Raw genomic sequence first — 12,562 nt, 5'->3', positions numbered from 1 at the left:
TAGAACCCTCAATTTTGCCGAATGATCATAACTTTGCCAAATGGAACTCCTAATTTTGCCGAATGATGATAGTTTTGTCAAATGGAACACCTAATTTTGTCCGAATGGAACTATAAATTTCGCCGAAAGATGAACATTTTGCCAAATGATGATAATTTGTCAAATCGAACTCCTAATTTTGCCGAGTGAACTCCAAATTTTTCCGAATAACTATAATTTTTCCGAAAGGAACTCCGAAATCTGCCGAATGATAATAATTTTTCCGACTTCTCAGACAAAATTTGCCGAATAAGGAAATTTTTGGGAGGTCACAGTGACCTCCCCTGGATTCCCATCGGGACACCCCTGATTGCAATAAATGACTCCAATGTGATGGCTGTAGAATTTTTAAAAATCACTGAATCGACATTTCGAGTATGACAAGCTCGAGGAAAATTAGTACTGCATTTATAAATTACTAATTCTGTTTTCAGAAAGTTCAGAATTTTTCTACAAATCTTTTAATTACCTACTTCTCAAAATATCGCACTGTTCTCAAAAATTATTTCTATTTCTTAAAGCTGAACAAGACCATAATATCCCCAACAACTAATATCGTTGTTGATGAACATAGTACCACCATTCAAGAAAGATAATAAGTTAATTTTATGTTTTATGAACAGCTCTTACAGGCAAATAAATGTTTAACAATAATACACTCCAATAAAATTATTAGGGTGGGGCGGGGCTAGTTGAGCAATTTTTCACTTGAGCGGATATAGCTCCTCAACGATACGTCTCAATCGAATGTTATGCAGAGATGGGCAGATTCGTATTCGTAAATCCGAATCCGAATTTGATTCACAGCACTTTAACGTGTCAATCCGAATACGAATACATTCGTATTCACAAGTGTGAATCCGAATACGAAATTCGGATTCATACCTATGAATCCGAATCTATTCGGATTCAGTCCTATGAATCCAAATCATTTCTGATTCACATCTATGAATACGAATTCATTTGGATTCACACTTGGATTCACTGAAAAATTCAATTTAAAAAGCCAATATAAATAAATAAATGTTTGTTTGTACCTTGCTACAGTTCGAGTTTTGGCTGTTAGCGAGTTTTTGGATGTATATTTATTGGCGTCAAACTAAGTAATTGACCCGAAAATGAACTTCCTACTATTTGGAGTCCCAAGTCGAATACGACTGGACCCAGATTTTAAAAGTCCATAAAAAGTTAAAAATCGTGATTTTATGGTCATAAACGCTAAAAATTTCCGCTAATTTTTCGTACAGTCAAGTGCCCATACTTGGGACAGTTTTGAACGTTTACCTCTAGTAGCATATTAATCATACGTTTTCCATTCGAACGAAGCATTCTATTTTTCAGGATGTGCCTTACTACGTCCCTTCAAGACAAGGTATAAGTGTAGATTTGTCCCTTTAAAAATAAAAAATAAATAAAAAAAATGTTCATTGTCCCAAGTTAGGGACCTCCTTCCCTAACTTGGGACACTTTTTATTTTGATCTTTCTTTCGTGTATTCAGCAAAAGATAATAGTTTGGGACACCGACTGTCGTTTTAAAGAAGTTTATTTTACAACCCAATAAAGAAAAAAATATTATTAGATAGAAATAACATGATCTTGTAAACTTTCAACGATGATTAGAATATACACTTGCCTCTGAAAACATTGAAGGTCTTTCCTGCCTTCTTAATTCTTTTGAATGTAACATTTCTGCCTTCCCCTCTTGGAAACATAAAAGCAATTGATAAACCCAAATAGTTATTAGCACAGCTTATTTTTAGCTTTTAATGTTCCTTACTTCCCATCATTTCACATTCCTTTTCATTCCTTCAGAGTAACGTTAAATTCACTTCAAATGAATTAGCCTGATCTATACTTAGATACTCATTTTCATTTGTAGACGTAATAAATGTATTTTTTTGACAAAACGTTTTTTTGTTCATGAATGATTTCAATTTTTTTTTTACCAATGACAACTGTTCTGACCTGTTACGGTATGACATATTTATTGTTATCAAAATATCATTGAATATATAAAATTTTATATCCATACGCTTTTATTAATACAATTATGCAGTTTTTTTTCCTCTATATTCTTTATCGACACTATTTATGGTTTAATGCCTTAACTTGGAACAGTTGTCCCAAGTGTGGAACATATTTGCAATTTCTCAAATTTATGAATAAATAAGTTCAACTGAATTAGTTGGGTGCAAATGAATTTACCCAAAAGAGACACAGGTACATAGTCGAGATGAATTCTGAAACGAATTCAAACTAATGCTGCTCAGTGAGCGAAGGTAACCAAAGTTGTTTTTTATACTAAATGAGCTGATGTGTGCATCACATGACTTCCTTTTGCTCCAATTTAATGTCATTTTCTCAATATTGGCAGTTTTAATATGACTCAATAGTTTACTCTCTAAATATCACCAACAGTGGCCAAATTGAAAACCAGATTTTAAAAAAAATAAAGTAAAATAAAATCGCCAAGTTGGTGACAAAAACTTGGCGATCAAAAGACTGGCGATATATCGCCAAGTGTTCCGGCCAAATTGTAACACCACTTGAATTTTACATCGAAATTAACAATGATTTCCCCCCAAAAAGGGGCAAAAGACCCACTTTGGAGCATCCGAATGCAACCAAAAAAGAAGGTACACAACTAGACGCCACTAGGAGTCTACGTACCAAATTTAAACTTTCTAGGATATTCCGTTCTTGAGCTATTGCGACATACATAACACATACACACATACGCACATACATACGTACATACAGACGTCACGAGAAAACTCGTTGTAATTAACTCTGGGATCGTCAAAATGGAGGGTGTTTGTACGTTCCTTGGCACATATCAACGTGTGGTCGGGTTGAAAACAAACAACTCAACATTCATTCGGGGGTGAGCAAAATGGAAATTAAGGCCGATTTTTGGGTTGAAATTTTTTTCGCGAATAAATACTTTCCTTTTTGTAAAAGGAAGTAAAAATTGCATATTTTTTCGAAACGAATTGTGAAACGAATTCAAAGTAATGCTGCTTAGTTAGTGAATGTAACCAAAATTATTTCCATACTTAAAAATTGCATATTTTTTTGAAATTTTCAAACTCATAAAAATAACCCATAAAAACTGATACATCAAAGTTCAACTCACATAGCCTCATAAGAAAACTATTAATTTATTCTGTAACGCTATTTATTCCTTACTAGTGAAGTACCAACAGTTGTAGCAGCCCTCAAAACTCAGAGTACTGTCCCAAGTATGAGCACATGACTAACAAATTTGTATTATGATCAAGTTTATCAACCTTTCAATCAAGTTAGCGTTTTCATTATTTACTAGTGAGTTTACTAACCAAATGTTTCACGAAAAACAGTAAATGCGAGGGAAAAAAAGGTAGATATCATAACATTTTTGCGTTGCCAAGGGACGGGAAGATATTGTTATACAGTGTGTGTTCATTCTATCAAGGGTTCATGAATTCAAGACTGTGATTTCATAAAATTCTTACATACACAATAGTGTTAACATCACACAGCAATATCAGATTGAAACATCACATGAATAATCTGTGGTAAAATTATCTGTGGTAAAATTATATAAACAAATCAAAGTTTCAATTTACATTACTTTGGTAGAATTCCACTTTTAAAATTTTTGGACCCATAACAATATCGTCATTTTTCTTCAGAAATTCACTAACGCCCAAAACTACCTGTAGCGAGGTACAGACAGACATTTATTTATTTATATTGAGCTTTTGAATTGAGTTTTTCAGTGAATCCAAGTGTGAATCCAAATGGATTCGTATTCACAGATGTAAATCAGAAATGATTTGGGTTCATAGGTCTGAATAGATTTGGATTAGGATTCATAGGTATGAATCCGAATTTCGTATTCGGATTCACACTTGCAAATATGAATCTATTCGAATTCACACTAGTGAATACGAATGAATTCGTATTCGGATTGACACATTAAGGTACTGTGAATCAAATTCGGATTCGGATTTACGAATACGAATCTGCCCATCTCTGATGTTATGCCACTTGATGGATTAGTAATGCATCCCTTTTCAGAAATGTCCACAGTAATTTGTTACTAATAGCACAGGTTTAAGCGCTACAGCTGTCGGAATGCAAAAAGTCAAACTTGCTCAACGTACCCCATAGATGGGGTAAGTTGAGCAAGGGTATGGGGCAAATCGAGCACTATAATGTCTAGCCAAACCATAGGATAAATGATAATTAGAGATGAAATAAAATTTCTGTTTGACAATTAACTCTTTATTTATAGTCTTTTAGTGACAAAATAACAAAACTTTAAGTTTTTTTTTTTTTTTTTTCGAATTAACTGAAATGGTTCTGGTTTTCGGATGGATAGTTCCGGATTTCGCTTAAAAAACTTTCTAAGCCAATCTTTTCCAGCCATCTTATTTGGAGTTCAGTGTGATGGAATTTTAATGCTCAGCACACTCGTAGGCAATGTGATCAGCGTCTTTTGGGGAATATCCATAATAGATTGATGCCATTTGCAGAAGAAAAAACTTGCTTCGGTTTTGCATAACCCATGGATGAATCACCACCTTTTAATTTCTTCAAAAATCTTGTCTACGTCGCCCGTTTGATACCCAATAATTTTGATGCGGCATTCACATTCTTTCTCTGATCATTGAGAGCCTTTGCAGCATTATTCAAGTCGTCAGTAGTGTAAGAACATCGTGTAGTTTTCCTTTTAAAAATCCGCATCCTGACAAAAGCAAAAAAATATTACTACTTTTGTTTCAAGTCGCGGGGGTTGAGCAATACTTGTTCAACTAACCCCAAACCAGTCTTAAAATAAAAGTGAGAATACGAAAAAAATGTACTAATTATACCCAGAATATCTGTACATATCAAAAGTACAGTAAATTTATGAAAGAATAAAACTTGCCTGACAGAAAACAGATAGCACTGGAATTGGACTAATACAAACGAAAACTTGCGGCAAACGAATTTTTTACTTTTTTTGTCACAAAATAAATAATGTGCATGCATGATTCACTCATTTGTCGAGCTACAATTGAAGATCGCGCGATGAGTTCCCCTTCCATAACCCTTTCTTTCCTCCACTTGATGCCCTACACGTATGGAGAATAGTTTTCAAGATATATCGATAGCTCAACGTTTGTCCCTATGCTCAACTAGCCCCGCCCTACCCTATGTGTTTTTTTTAAAGAAAATAAGATCATGAAATAAGATTTTCCATCAAAAAAAAAATAATGGTAAAGATTATTAAGAAATAGCTGTTGATTCTACTTTACATAAATACTTGTCTATACCTCGAACAACAACGTGTAACAAAAATTTTCTCTTTCAAAATTTTCTTTTTAAGGAAAGGATATAAACTAATCCAGCTATTATTTAATTTGTGTATATTAATGTCCTATAAGCTTGTGTTTCACCAGTCAAAGCACGTGGTTCATTGTAGTAGGTATATTGCCTACTATAGGAACATTGCCTATTATAGGAACATACCCCTTTCTAACATATTTGAAAAAAAAAGTTTCAGTTAAAAACCTCTTAATATTCTGATTACACAGTTCTTTGATTGAAATAAAGAGCGTGAAAATATAACGATAGCGAAGAGTAAAAATAACATAGCCCTTGAATCACGAGAAATTATTTAAAATAATTTATCAAACAAATAAATTTGGAATTTTATCAAAAATGACAATTTACTCTGGTTTAGAGATGTAAATTATCCTGAAATTTTGAAGCAGTGAAGGGGGAAAAAAGTTTTCCTTGTTTCTTTCTTGAAAAATTGGAAACAATAGAAAACAATTTTGTTTACGAATTAAAATGTAGTTTAATAATTTTATTCTCTTGGAGAACAAAAAAATTAAATACTTGAAAATGTAAGCAATACATATATTTTTTTTTCTTTTTAACCAGGGTTGGCTTTCTGCCGGCAGAAACTGGTTTCTGCCCTGCCGGTGGCAGAAACTGGTTATAACCGGTAAAAACCGGCAGAAACTGGCAAAAACTAAAAAGCATCTTTATTAATTCAAGTAATTACAAAATGATATTTGTTTAAATAAACTAAAAAATGTAATTCTATTTCATCATTATAAAAAATAAAACTCATTGCCCTTGATTTAGTTTGACAGAAAGAGAACTGTTTAACTGCAGATGCTCGTAACATTTGTATTAATCTAAAGGACGAAAATTTTAAGGGCACTTAAGAAAAAGAAGTGACATACAGATTTAAACAGGCAATTACTGGTTGTTATTTGCTAGCTTATACGTGTCATCTAAAATGCTTGGGATTAAAATTATCATTTGCTCAAGAAGAAAATGCCAGAATTTTACTTCCCGATAGTAGCCTCGATTTTATACCTAATATCACAGATTTACAAAACAAATTGACCCTATTTCCCAAAACTTATTTTTCCAGTCAAATTTTAAAACCACCCCAGTTACTACATAGTAGATCATTTTATTTAAAAAATATATACAATTGATGAAAGTTTCATGAATCTTTGCTGTATCCTTGATGGCATTGCCATTTAGTTCTTTTGTGAGAGTATTCTGTTATTTCTCCTCTATTCATATTAAATTAAGAAATCATTTATATTTTCAATTCACCTTTTCTTACAGACAGCAGCAGAGGGCAAAAAACATAATTTTTGATTTTTAAGGATATTGTAATTAAATTGTGGTTTGGCTAACATTTCATTATTTTCCTGTGCTAAATTCCTATTGGGTATCAAAGATTTCTTTTATGTCATTTTTTGAGTTTTTGCCGGTTTCTGCCACAAATGTGGCAGAAAGGGGTTTTTTGCCATGCCAGTTTTAACCGGTTTCTACCAGTGGTTTTAACCACCTTGGCAGAAACTTGCCAACCCTGTTTTTAACGGAAACATGCCTGAAATTTTTACTGCTCAAAAAAGTAGCCTTTTTGTTTCTTAACTGCCAGTAGTTTGTTTTTATTTTTCATACCACACCAAAAATTATCCAAATTAGTCAAAATCATCTTTCAATTGCTAATTTTGAGCAAGAAGTGATTTTTGTAAATTGTCGAAACGATTATTTCATTGAAGTTTTTCTCTTCCTTTTTCTGTTCTCTTATTATTATTATTTTACGTTGAAAGATTTCAAACAAAAGCTTGCTTTCTATTCTTTTTGGAAGTTTGTTACATATGTTTATATATATATATATATATATATATATATATATATATATATATATATATATATATATATATATATGTGTGTGTGTGTGTGTGTGTGTGTGTGTGTGTGTGTGATGTGCGTGTGTGTTAACACACATTTGAAGAAAATATATCAAAATTTTAACTTAAACATTTCTACTTATTGATATTATTGATGTAATTCTGCCGCGTGTTTACATTCAGTTTTAGAGAGAAAAGTAGCAAATAATACTTTGTTGTGCGGGTAAATTAAGTTATCTTACAGTTTGCATTATCAAAGTAAGTTTTTGAAATGAGTTTGGGAGTTGAAAAAAAAAAAAAAAACATTGGAACGTAAATATTATAAAGTTCTGAATACACTATTATAATGTGCCAGAAATTTCAAAACTTTCAATTTATCTAGAGTAGATAAAAACATATTTGAAAAAAAAAAAAACCTTCTCCCGCAAAAAAAAAAAAAAAAAAAAAAAGTCTGTATTTTTCAGACCATTACCATTTATACTTTGGTTTACCAATGGCTGTAAGAAAATAGTTTTCCTCTGGACGAGTCATAACATGAAGGACATGAGGCAGTGAGAATCAAAAGAATGTAAGTGGCAAAATTTTGAAGTAGCCAGTACACATGGTAGGTGGGACCTCTGCGCTGTCTTGGAACAAGAGATAGCACTGGTAGTCCTAGTAGGTGCTGCTGTACAGCATGATTTAGAAAAAAATCAATGAAAGCCTACTTAGGAAGTTATCTTTATACGCGTTTTTCTCATAACTTGAAAATGTCCAATTACATCCCTTTGCTTCTCACTCTGCCTCAATTGATAAAAGAAAGATAAAAAAAGAGAAAGCTTAAAATGAAATTTGCCAGTTGGTTCAAATTTTCCCCGGAATAGCAAAAGTGATCCAATGTGTGACTGATTTATAACTTTTCTCTGATATACAGACTGTCAATACAACAAGTTTTTCCCTTGATGAAAGAGAAGTATAAATGAAAAGGGGTAAAAATGGATATTGACAAAATAATAATATTAATAACAATATGTAATAAATTGACAAAAAAATTATTTAAAAAAAATCAACTTTATTACCATAAAGTAATTTTCGTTTCCGATTTTAAACACTTATACAACTTACAGCGTAACACTACCTGTAGTTTCTCGATCAGAGAAGAGAAAAAAAAAGTTCCCTAAGTTGTGTTTTAGAACACAGTGCACATCGAACGATCCGGTGGGGTGGGTGGTTGCCTCAGAGGGGGGAAAGATACAAAAATATGATTTAGTGCGGCATTCGTTTGAGCGCGATTTCTAATTACTCATAGAGAAGAAGTGCATTCTGGGTAACGTAAAGCGCCCCTATTTGCAAATGAGATCCGACACATTTTGGTGGATTTAATTACTTTTATAGCTTGAAAAAGAGAAGCTCTAGCTCGCTTGTTGCGCCTAGTAGGGAAGAAAATCCGAGCCGAGTGATTTATTTTGAATAAATTGTATAATTTCTCCCTCCCTCTCTCTTCGAAGGGTTTTTTCTCCAGTTATTATCAATTTGTTTTTTGCTCAAATTTATTACAGTGGGAGCGGAAAATATTAAAGTAAGAGAAGAAAAAAATAACTCTTAATGTTGTTAAATATGGCAGCTTTCGTTTACTCATAAAGGAGGTTTAGAGTTTTTTTCCTCTTCTCAGTCTCTGTCCCATCTTTCTTCTTTTTATTTATTCATTTTTTGCTTTACTCTTTTTTTTTTCTTTTCGAAATCCTTCAAACATTACATCTTCATCACATACCCATTCATAAGACGAAAAAAATTGTACCAAAAAATAAATTTTACATATAATAAACATAATTTTACACATCATATTTTTCACTTCTTTTCGAGGCACGCCATAAATACTAGTTAATAATCTATGGTACGCGTATGCCTCAAGATACACAAGTAATAAAAAATAAATAAGTAATAATAATAAATAAATAAATAAAAATAGTGAAAAGTAAGAAGTCATCTTTCTTTTGTTGCCTTTGATTAATCACAATTTAATATTTCTTCTGAAAATACAATAAAAATCAACTATACGCAGTGCTGTAGTTCGAGAAATAATGATTGTGGAAAGCAGTTTATTTTACAGCGAATTTTGTTGGTCCAAAAAAGGGTCAATTTACATTATATTTACGTCAATTCAAAAACAGTTAATTGTTTTATTGGAAAAAGACGGTTTAAAAACAATTTACTTTAAATTTGCATTATGTTTATGCAATACAAAACCAATATTTGGGGGAACGGCGTTCCCCTGCGTTCCCCCAACTACAGCCCTTACTATAAATTATTCTACAGTAATTTTTCAATAAATACACAAAAAGAGGATTTTCAAGAAATTATCTACAAAGAATCCTTATTGTTTGCACAGCGTTAATAAGTATTGAGTAGTTAGAAATGGGATGAAAAACAAATTACTCTTTTAAGAAAATTATTACAACTTTAAAAGCAGAAAAACAAAATATCTAAATGTAAATGTTTAAAAACTCCTCCTTTGTACTTCAGAACATCATATGATTTCCATCATTATAATATTGCATCGAATGCAGAGAGAGAACTTTCAAAAACTCCAACAATAGTTTTCCAACAGTAACTTCAGAAGTATTAAACGATTCAATTTAACGTGTACAATATATTTTTTTTTTTTTTTTGTAAAATAAAGATTGTATGTCATAACCTTGACTCTAAAGTGTAGTACAAGGCCTTAATGAAAGAAAACAAAAAGACAAATGTACTAAAAAAAATTTAATAATGCAAAGTTAAATAGCATATTTCAAAGTTACCGCAAATGTCTGTACATTTTCGGAATGCCACTACATTTTTTTAAGTAGCTCATAATTAAGAAAGTATAAATTATTAAAATTCACGAGTTATATTTCTTTTAACGGAAGAAACGAATCCAGTATCCCCATCGCAAAATAGTTTTATACTACTCACATCAAAGACGATCAACTGTAAAGGAAAATGACGGCATCATTTATCAGCAAAATAATCGTGGGAAAAAACGTAATCCCCCCCCCCATCTAAATGCAATTAAATTCTTTCCTAAGAAAATTCTCATTCTTTTTACAAAACGATCATGTGTTTTTAACTTTATAAAATTAGTGACGCATTCTGAAAAATGCCGTCTGCGATGCATGCATTTTTTTAGGAGTGCCATTTTTTATGATTCGTCAGACATTGATATATTGTAAATGTGTTTGCCAGCCCCGAGATATTCCCACGCGCTTGGTCATTAGGTTTCATCGGGCAGGTGTCTGGTGAGGAATCATCATTCATCAGGGCTGTAAAACTCCAATCACAATGAGAAGAAGCTCAGGGCATCAACAGAAAGAGGATGTTCGTCTGGGTAAGCAGCGCACTTAAATAATCCCGGTTTTGAAATCGCAATACATTTACTGCAATCGACTGAATTTTCTTGAGCTGATCGACGCGGCAATTTAAGAGCTTTGATGAATTGTTATTTGGCACCACAAGCGTCTGACATCTTTCCAAGCAACAAGAAAGCTTCGAAAGTCGCACCAGGCTTTATATCTTCCCCCTTTTGATGAAAGTAACGAGAAAAGCAGAACGTTAATTGCTTGTATGCTTTTCTGCTTCATTCTCATTATTGCATTTAGCATGATTTTCATCATCTTTATTGTTTTTGTGCTTGATGACTTAAGAATCTCAACGGACTTTGTTTGCTTGGCTCAAGAGCATCAACGGACTATTACTACTCATATATCGCCGCCTCAGAGCAACAGTAGGATATCTTAGTGTTATTCCTGGGATTAGAGAGCTTTTGCTCTGAGGCGACGATATGTGGACAACTAATTGAGGAAAGCCTTTTTTTGTGGGGGGGGGGGGGACTTCAAAGTATCCAACTGCCTTGCATTCGCGTATCATACTACCAAATGTCGGACATCTTTTCAAGCAACAAGAAAGATTTGAAAATTACCAGGCCTGATATCTTTTCCCTTTTGATGAAGGTACCGAGAAAAGTAGTATGTGAATTTCTTGCATGCTTTTCTGCTTCATTCTCATTATTTCATTTAGCATGCATTTCATAAACTTAACTGTTTTTGTGCTTAATGACTTAAGAACCTCAACAGACTTCGTTTGCTTGCTTTTGTGCTTAATGGCTCAAGAGCATCCACGGCCTATAGCACTCATGTGTGGACAACGCCTTGAGGAAAATCTTTTCCAATGTGTTGGACAACGTGAACCTGCAACAATTTCAAATCGTTTCTCAAAGCAGTGAATGCGCCTTAGGGATTAGAACTACGAATTCGAATGGAAGGAGTAAGAAAAAAATATGTCATGTAAATAGTAATTATTCATTAATTTACTCGCTCTGAACCTAATTTTAACAGTAACAAACTTTTCTGTCAGAATCAGTTTATTTTTTGTTCTGGAATGCACCATCTTATAGAAAAACGTTTTTGCTTAGGACTCTTAATACTTCAAAAGGACTACCTCCATTTTCTTCCTTATTCTGCAAAAAAAATTTTATTCTGTCATCAAAAACATTGTAATAGATAAAAACAATTTTGAGCATCTGATAACCAAACATTTTTTCCCAGTTTCACATGCAAAAGACATGAAATATTTTCAATAAATAATCCCCAAAGCCCTTCCCTCACACACAGACACATCGAAACTTATCTTAGAAGACTAAGAAGAATAAAAAAAAGAAAAGTCGTGATAAATTTGCAAAAAAATAAATAACTAAAACTTCTTCCCGCGCACCTTTTTTTAAAATCTAATCTCTCCGCTCGTAAAATCGTCAGCAGTAGCTGATTTTTCCCGCACACACCGGATGTTAAGAGCGGAGCATTAAGGGCCAACACATATATTTTCATCTATTAAAAATAGATTTCCAACCTAAGTGACACGAATCAATTGACAATAAAGCTCAGTGTCTGATCGACTAGCACATTAGCCGTTATGACAAGGCATTTATTACGCCCTGCCGCCCGGGACCAAAACAAATTGTGAAGATTTTTTCCCCTCTTTTTCATTTCTGCAGAATGGCAACGGCAGCGGAATTCATCATCTTCTTTTAATCTACAGCCGCCAGCATTGAGTTTGTATCAGTGAAGAAGTAATGAAGTTCGTTCGTTCTGAAGATGCCATGATTTTAGAACGTAACACCAATATAAGCGTCAACTACGATGGGGAGAGAGGGGGGAGGGGAGCAACGGGGCATATGCCCTCCATAGAAAGTTTAAGACTGCGATTCATTGCCCCCCCCCCCCCAAAGAAAAAAGTTTAACCTTTGCTCTTTTTTCTCAAACAATATTTATTACGACTTTTGATAACAGGAAATTGTGTCAAGTCACACTTA

Source organism: Uloborus diversus, chromosome 7 (genome assembly GCF_026930045.1).
Source record: "Uloborus diversus isolate 005 chromosome 7, Udiv.v.3.1, whole genome shotgun sequence".
In the NCBI taxonomy this organism is placed as follows: domain Eukaryota; kingdom Metazoa; phylum Arthropoda; class Arachnida; order Araneae; family Uloboridae; genus Uloborus; species Uloborus diversus.
Note: the sequence above shows the minus strand (reverse complement) of the source record.